The following is an 8,181-nucleotide window of genomic DNA, read 5'->3' as shown; positions in this document are numbered from 1 at the left end:
GTGTAGCACAGTGGGAACACCATGCATGGTGGGGAGTTGGTATGTGTTGATTTAAGCTCCATGTTGCTCTATAATGCACCTGATGTTTGTATGTTGACTTAGATGGATTAATAGTTTAGCCCTGGGAACTCCAAACTATGGCCCAGAGGCCACGTCCGGCCCACCACAAGATTTTTATCCAGCCTGTAGCAACTCTCTCTCTCTCTCTCTGTGTGTGTGTTTTGTCAGAGCACTTGCAAATTGCTAGCATTTTATCATTTCTCAGTTTTAGTACTGCATTGTCTCTTTGTAATTGTCACATTTCTCTTTTGGGCTGAACCATATCATGCCGATTACAAAAAATGATCCAACGAAAACTTATTCATTCATTTAAATTTCATTCATTTATAAAAGTAATTATTTAAAATCTGTGATAATGTGTAAAATATATGCTGTGACCCTTGTACTGAAAAGTTTGGAGACCATTAGTCTAATTCTGTAAAGTGGAAAGCATTTTAGTTTATTTTTTTTCATTACTCTATATGGTTGTGAAGATATGCACAGCTCAGTCCAGTTGATATGTGCAATTTTGATGATTTTCAGATTACAGTATTATACTATGAAATTGATTCTCTTCTAGTAGCCCATAAACACTTGCCAATAGTTACTTAAATGCAGAATATTGATTTCAAGATCATCCAATTCTTGTTTTAGCTCAATAACAAAGAACTACCAGCATGTACTGGCCTTGGTATTTGCGACAAAGCAGATCAATGACAACCTCAACATTTTACCCAATGTCAGTCTGGGCTTCCATATCTATGACAGCCATTTTAATGCAAAAATGACATACCAGAACACGCTGAACCTTCTTTGTAGTTTGAAAAATTTTGTCCCCAACTACAATTGTGATCTAAAAAATCTTCTTGCTGTCATTGGAGGGCTTGATTCCGAAACTTCCCACCACATAGCCATCATCTTAAGCCTCTATAAGATTCCACAGGTATGGTAAGTGAGTGAGTGAGTGAGTGAGTGAGTGAGTGTGAGAGAGAGATCTTTGATTCTTGTCCTGTATCTCTAGCATTTTTCTTCTGAGGCAGAGAAATGGAAAGATGTGAAGTTGGTTAGCATAAAATAGACACTTCTTCCTGTTTTTCCCCAAAAGTCAAAATACATAATAGCTGATATTGCAGTTCTGTCATAGTGTTTTGAAATCTTTGGGGTTTATAAACTGAGAGGATGAAACATAATTAAGCAAAAATCAGGAAAAATCCTTTTTGCCTCACTCCAATATATTTTCCGGAATTGGTTTATAAAGAGCAAAACTGTTCTCTTGCCATAGCAGAGCACTCAAGGAATATATGAAGAATAGCAAAGATGTTTCAGCTGCACTATGTCAGGCATTTTGTACAGATAATAGCTCAAATTCATTTTAATCAGCCATTCTTTGTTTCTTAATAGGAAACTCTTAATTGGAATTATTTCCCCTTGTTTAATTCACAGCTGAATTCTATCATCAGGTTGCGCTGCTGGAACTCATGTTATGGCAACACAGCCTGAACGAGTGGGGGGGATGGGACTGGCGGAGCCCTGCTCCTTTAGATTCTGAACTCCACGTCAGCCCATAAGGCGCAACACAGAGGATCTCACATCTGCACAGACAAAATAGTTCGTGAAGATGCGAGAAGACCCATTGACAGGAAGAGAACAAAAGTCCCCTTCCCCTGAGGAGACTCCTGGTGGGTTCCCAGCACCTGCTGCATACATAACCACTTTGGCTGATAAGATTGGGTTGCCCATGGTTTTGTGAAATGTGATATGCTGCTGTGTGCTTCTAGGCTACTGGGCAAAGAGGGAGAGTAATGGGAGGAACTGAGGCGTGTTGGGATAGAAGAGATGGATCTGTGGGCACTTACTCACATGAAGTTTTATCTCTGCTCTTAAATACCTCCCTGTCCATTTTCTGTCTTTAGTCATACACCATCAAAATGGTTGGTGTATGTCCAAAGAGAACCATAGGCAGTCTGTAGGCTTACCTGTAGGTAAAGGTGTGGCTGAATTCAATAGTATAGCAGGAGATAGGACTGGTCTAAAAATGTACTAATGTATGTTTTGTATTGCATATAGTATCACATAAATTTCCTTGCATTGATGGATCATTTAAACTTTTATGAATGTTGTATCTTGTTAAGAAACCTTACGATATATGAAATATTTTATGATACAACTTTGCTTGAAGGGGCCTAAATGTTTCTGACTAATTGTAAGTAACTCTCACTGTTGCTTAGGTCACATACTGCTACTTTACTCCAGTGATGAAGGATGAGATCCAATTCCCTTCCACCTACCAGATGTTCCCCAATGTAGAGCATGAGTACACTGGGATAGTCCAGCTGCTTCTGTATTTCCAATGGACATGGGTTGGGATCATTGCACTCAATAATGTCAAAGGAGAAAGCTTTGTGGAGACCCTGATTCCAATGCTTGCTGAGGAAGGCATCTGTCCTGCCTTCATTGACAGGCTACCAACATTGACTTCCCTTGATGATATGGTAGAAGAGTTCTTTGAAAAACTCAGAGCAAAGGTGGCTCTTTTTGTAGATGCTAATGAAGTCAAAGCATTTGTGGTAAATGCAGACACTCATGTTATGTCTTCTTTGCAGTGGTTTTTATATATGGCACAGATAGAAAATACAACAGAGACAATCATGGGTAAAGTGTGGATTATGACAGCTGAGTGGGATTTCTCTTCACAAACACATTACAGAGGTTTGGATATTGAGTTCTTCCATGGTGCTTTATCCTTGACAGTTCATTCCAATGAGGTGCCTGGATTCCACAATTTCCTCCATATTCTAAATTCTCATTGGCCAAGAGAAGATGGCTTTCTGAGGGTCTTCTGGAAACAGGCATTTGTCTGTTTATTACCAGATTCCAAAGAGGATGATGAAACAATGGACAGATGTAGTGGCATGGAGAAATTGGAGAGCCTTCCTGGAACGTTTTTTGAAATGAGCATGACTGCCCAAAGCTACAGCATCTACAATGCTGTCCATGCCATAGCACATGCTTTGCATGCTATGAACCCGAGTAGACACAAACATAGGAGAAGAGTTGGGGGTGGACACAGCCTCCAATCCCCCAGTCAGTTGCCTTGGCAGGTAACAAACTGCAACTATATATTGAACCAGTCAGTATATGGATAGCACTAAATCAGAACATAACAAGCCCCCTTGCTTGCTTTTAATGTTCATATGGTCAGCAATTTTGATTTTGTCATGACTTGCACATAAAAATACTTAAGTCTTTTAGAGAACAACTTCATCCAGTGTGAGAAACATCTGTCTATTGGTTAGGGTCCTCTATCTGTTCATGGCAAAGGTGAAGGAATTGACTTGGGTTTCCCACCACTGGGTTAGTCAATTTGAAAGATAAAATATCAAACCATCAGACTCTTTATATAAGAGCTGGCTAGTTTGAACTGCTGCATGTTCTGTTCCAGCAATGACAAAGTTTTTCTTGAATTGCTGACCACCCTTCCATCCCCTTGAGGTGAACAAAGGAACTGTGACTAATTAAGAAACTCTCTAGACCGCGGTGGCCAAACTTGTTTAATGTTATGAACCACATATGGTAAACTTCAGATGTTTGAGAGCCACAATATTTAGGAAGCATTTCAGTTCCTTAATATGTAAGGGAACATTTATTCTCTTGCACAGGGGTAATCCTCCACTGTCTGCAAAGGTCTACTTGGATCAGTGCCAACTACATTGCTGAAGCAAGCCCAAGTGAACCCAGGAAGGCGGATTGATGTTGGGAAGTGGGATAGGATATAAGCAGCACCTCTGCCACTGATACCTCCCCCTTCCCAGTCTCAATTCATCTCCTCCCTATTCTATTCTCTGCCTCCCCATTTCACCCATGCTATCAATAGCAGCAGTACATGAGGACCTCTGCTGGATCCAGTAAAATATGTTCAATAGCAGCAATGCTCGTAAAATGGCTGCTGCTGGTGTTTCACTGTCATAAACCTCTATGTGTGCACTGTGTGGTGTGGGTAGACCAGTGGTTCCAAGGTCACTCTAATAGCAATGACTTCTGGGTTGAAGGACACTGGTATTTGGTTTCACCCAACTGGGGTGAAGAAGGGTAGCTCCAGGTTTGTTTGTTTTAATTGTTTGCCTTCCTGATAACAGAAGTGCCATTTTCTTGTTAAGAGGAACACTAGGGGACATAGGAAGGTCAGTAACATGGGCTGAGTGCCATGTTTCTTCCTCAAATCATTGCAAAGTGGGTTGCAGTGTTCTCACCCAATCATCACACCAATACTTGAACACCTGTTCATGGAGGACCAGAAACTCCCTCTATCTTTCTTTCTTTCCATCATTTATTCTTCCCTGCCATTGCCTTTTTTAAATCTAGCTTCATGCTTTTCTGAGAAGCATCTCATTCAACAACAGTGCTGGAGACACCATCTCTTTTAATGCAAAAGGTGAACTGACCACTGGATTTGATATCATCAACTGGGTGACTTTCCCAAATCAAACTTTTGTAAGAGTGAAAGTGGGCAGGATGGATCCGCAGGCTACACCTTGCACAGCGTTCAGCATTGATGAAGACATGATCAGATGGCACAGCAAATTTAATCAGGTGACATCTGACTGCGAGTAACCAAGTAAACTGTGAACGTATTCCAATGTGATGACTTGATAGACCCGTCCACACTGCTGAGTGAATTCCTTTCCTTATGCCCAAATCCTAACCAGCTTTCCTGTACTGACACAGCTGTGCCAGTGGGGCATTTGCTGCATCCTGCGGTTGGGTGGCAGTCGCGGAGGCCTCTTCAATGTCAGAGAAAGTTTGTTCCCTTTCCTCAAGGTTGCATTGCGCTTACCTCAGTGCTGGAAAGTTAGTTAGGATTGCGCCCTTAGTGCTGTTTCTTGAGATCTTTTAAAAGGGATTTTCATTTGCCCTCAATCCCTGCCCCCTTCTCCCATTATAAGGAGCATAGAGGCAACTGACACAAATGGGCTTCATCTATTTTATACCAATGATAGAGTTGGGCCTGTGAAGTTTTCTGTTCATGTGTGCTGCTTGGTGGTTACTCCCATTATCAACATCAATGAATGGAGGAGGGTGGAAACTGTGACAGCGGAACAGTACTGGAAAATTTAGGATACCAAACAAGGTACTTAGATCCCCTGATTGGTATATGCCTTCTTATGATGTCCAACCTTCTCAACCCATTCTACCACCCTTGCTGGTAAGCGATCAAGGGCATTTGAACTACTCAGGAGAATATGAGAAACCTCCTACGTATCAAGTCCTCAACCTCCCCTGTGATGACATCCTTCCCATGCAATAGCAGAGAGCCAGTTAGAAGAAAATGAATTCAATACTTCATTGTACCTTTATTCATATAGGTGCTTCCCCTTGCTGTGTGTAATGACAACTGCCCTCCAGGATACAGCAGAAAGAAGAAGGAAGGAGAGCCGTTTTGTTGCTATGATTGTGCTCCATGTCCAGAAGGGAAGATTTCAGACCATATGGGTAGGAGAAATAGCAGGCAGTTCCATGAATAGTTAAGAGCAAGTACGGTGTCTTTGGCTGAATTTGATTCTCCGTAAAGTATCTCATGTGAATAACTTGGAAGACCACGAGCACCTAGCACATATATTTGGCCATTTTCCTACTATAATTTCTATTGTATGTTATTGCTATTAATCAGTGTCTCAGTGAGTGTTTGTGACTTTTAGAATGTTTGCCGAAGTTCTGTAGCAATGTATTTTAAAGGCATTGATACTGGATCCTTTTGCTGCTTCTGGGCCAGCCTTAGGAGCTGCAGGGCCCACTTGGAAGCATTTTTTTTTTTTTTTTTGCAAGGTCAAAGGTTCACAGCCAATGTCTATAGAATCTTAGAGATATACAGGTCCAACCTATTTATACACAGATTTTTTATACACGGATTTGACTCAACACGAATGGCCCCTGCAAATGAGAAGGAATGTGCTGATCCCTGGAGAAGGGTAAAAATCCATCCCTTAAAAATCAGTTTGAAAAACTGAACAGTCCTTTAACAATAGGCTCCTTAATGAGAGAGAGAGAGGGGGGGGGCAGCTGGCTGACAATCCATCAATCCTTCTCTCTCCAGGCGACCCCTCCCTTCCCCCTGAGCAAAGGGGAAAGAAAGGTGATGACTTTGCATTGGTGAAGGGAGGGGCTGAGTGAAGTGGATGACTGATTGATGGATTGTCTTCTTAATGACTCTTATCTTACATCACAAAGGTCAGCAAGGCTGTTTTTAAATCACCTGAGTAAAGAAACTCTGTTTTTCAAATTGATTTGCTGTAGTGTGTTTTTTGCCATCCACGTGAGTGCTTGGAACGGAACCCACGCGAATAATTAGTCTCAACCTGTACATAAAATTTAGTGTAGACTTTATATCTCTGTGGTTGAATGGGAAGCAATCAAAATGCGTGCTTAAAAAGTGCATGAGAGTTAACGAACCAAATGGATCTAAGCACATTTTAATGTAAAATTGCATACAAGACTAGATTACCCCAGGGCAGGGCCCAATTGGGAGTAGTTAGTCCAATTGACTTAAAGCTGGCCCTGTTTGCTTTCCATGTAGAGAAAAATCTATTACCTGGAATCTTCCTTTTCCCCCCAAGATATGAATGATTGTTTCAAATGTCCAGAAGATCAGTATCCGAGCAAAGACCAAGATCAATGTTTGCCCAAAGCCATCAATTTCCTCTCCTATCAAGATGTGTTGGGAATAGCTTTGCTTGTCTTGGCTGTATCTTTTGCTCTGATCACAGCTGTGGTGTTTGGAATCTTCATTAAACACAAGGAGAGCCCCATCGTCAAAGCCAACAACCGGGATCTCACCTACTCTCTGCTCGTCGCACTCCTGCTCTGCTTCCTGTGTTCACTGCTCTTCCTGGGCAAGCCTCATTCCATGACTTGCCTTCTACGTCAAACGGCTTTTGGCATCATCTTCTCAGTAGCAGTGTCTTGCGTGCTAGCAAAAACCCTCACTGTGGTTCTGGCTTTCATGGCCACCAAGCCAGGAAGCAGGATGAGGAAGTGGGTGGGGAAGAGACTGGCAAACTCTGTGGTTCTTTTCTGTTCCCTGATTCAAGTAGGGATCTGCACTGTGTGGCTCTGTACTGCACCTCCATTCCCAGATGTTAACATGCACTCCGTTGCTGAAGAAATGGTTTTGGAATGTAATGAAGGGTCTGTCACTATGTTTTACTGTGTTTTGGGGTAACTGGGATTTCTGGCGATTGTCAGCTTCATTGTGGCTTTTCTTGCTAGGAAGTTGCCTGACACATTTAATGAAGCCAAGTTCATCACATTCAGCATGTTAGTGTTTTGCAGTGTTTGGGTATCTTTTGTTCCCACGTACGTGAGCACCAAGGGAAAATCTATGGTGGCTGTGGAGATTGTCTCCATCTTGGCCTCCAGTGCTGGATTGCTGGGTTGTATCTTTTCCCCCAAATGTTATATAATTGTTTTGAGACCTGAGTTAAATAGCAAGGATCAGCTAGTATGGAGGAATAAATAGGAAACTAAATAGGACAATGGTGTTATTTTCTTTACTCAGGGAAGTAAGTCCGTTGTTTTCAATAAGGTTGTAATCCTGTCCTACTCACTGGAAATAAAAAACTCTATTAATAGCATTTCTATAATTATGTGGCGATGTGAATGGAAGGAAAGTTAAGAGACATTAGTGCCCCCTGTATCCATGGATCCAGTTATCTGTTGTTGTCCATGCCCCCTGTACCCATTAACTTTACTTATGTTCTTACCAGTAGTGCCAAGATAAAATTTTCTTCCTTTTATTGAGTGCTGTAACCATAAGAACGTAAGAAGAGCCCCATAAGATCATGCCAAAGGACCATCTAGTCCAGCTTCCTGTATCCCACAGAGGCTCACCAGATGTCTCAGGGTGCATACAAGACAACAACAAGAGTCCTGCATTCTGGTGCCACCCCATGTATCTAGCATGCTGTGGTAGGCTACTTCTAAAACCAGGAGGTTGCACGTACCCATCATGACTTGTAACTTGTGATTGACTTTTCCTCCAGAAATCTGTCCAATCCCCTTTTAAAGGCATCCAGGCTAGATGCCATCACCACATCCTGTGGCAAGGAGTTTCACAGACTAAATCATGTTGGGTCAAGAAATATTTTT

The 8,181-nt window shown here is 41.9% G+C and overlaps 1 pseudogene; it reads left to right on the top strand.

The window, feature by feature from the left end:
- The first annotated feature begins 4,551 nt into the window (after nucleotides 1–4,551).
- LOC136653173 (vomeronasal type-2 receptor 26-like) lies at nucleotides 4,552–7,552 on the top strand (annotated as a pseudogene).
- Nucleotides 7,553–8,181: the final 629 nt, after the last annotated feature.

The sequence above is a fragment of the Tiliqua scincoides genome, chromosome 5 (assembly GCF_035046505.1).
Source record: "Tiliqua scincoides isolate rTilSci1 chromosome 5, rTilSci1.hap2, whole genome shotgun sequence".
In the NCBI taxonomy this organism is placed as follows: Eukaryota; Metazoa; Chordata; class Lepidosauria; order Squamata; family Scincidae; genus Tiliqua; species Tiliqua scincoides.
The sequence above is the reverse complement of the archived record's forward strand: the minus strand, read 5'-3'. Positions and strand labels throughout refer to the sequence as shown.